This window comes from Penaeus monodon, chromosome 30 (genome assembly GCF_015228065.2).
Source record: "Penaeus monodon isolate SGIC_2016 chromosome 30, NSTDA_Pmon_1, whole genome shotgun sequence".
Lineage (NCBI taxonomy): Eukaryota > Metazoa > Arthropoda > Malacostraca > Decapoda > Penaeidae > Penaeus > Penaeus monodon.
Window position 1 is genome coordinate 32,207,025 of NC_051415.1, and position 266 is coordinate 32,207,290.

The following is a 266-nucleotide window of genomic DNA, read 5'->3' on the forward strand; positions in this document are numbered from 1 at the left end:
CTTACTTAGTTGCCTAAGAGGACTTTAGGAATTTACAGCTTCCAGGAAACTGGCCACAGCCAGCAGGCGGGTCCAGATGTCTCTGAGTAAGGAGATCACAAATTGGTGTAGCTGTGAGTATGCGGAACAGTGAAGATCAAGGATGGGCGTCTTATGTTTGTTACCAGAATTTAGGGCAGACCAAGTTAAGTCTAAGGTGTTTTTGTTGCCTATAATGGAAGAATTTTGCCCTAAATATTCCTATTTTACAACTATACAACTTATTT

The 266-nt window shown here is 41.0% G+C and overlaps 1 pseudogene; it reads right to left on the bottom strand.

The window, feature by feature from the left end:
• Positions 1 to 266, bottom strand: part of LOC119592720 — a 19,599-nt pseudogene that overhangs the window by 12,583 nt on the left and 6,750 nt on the right.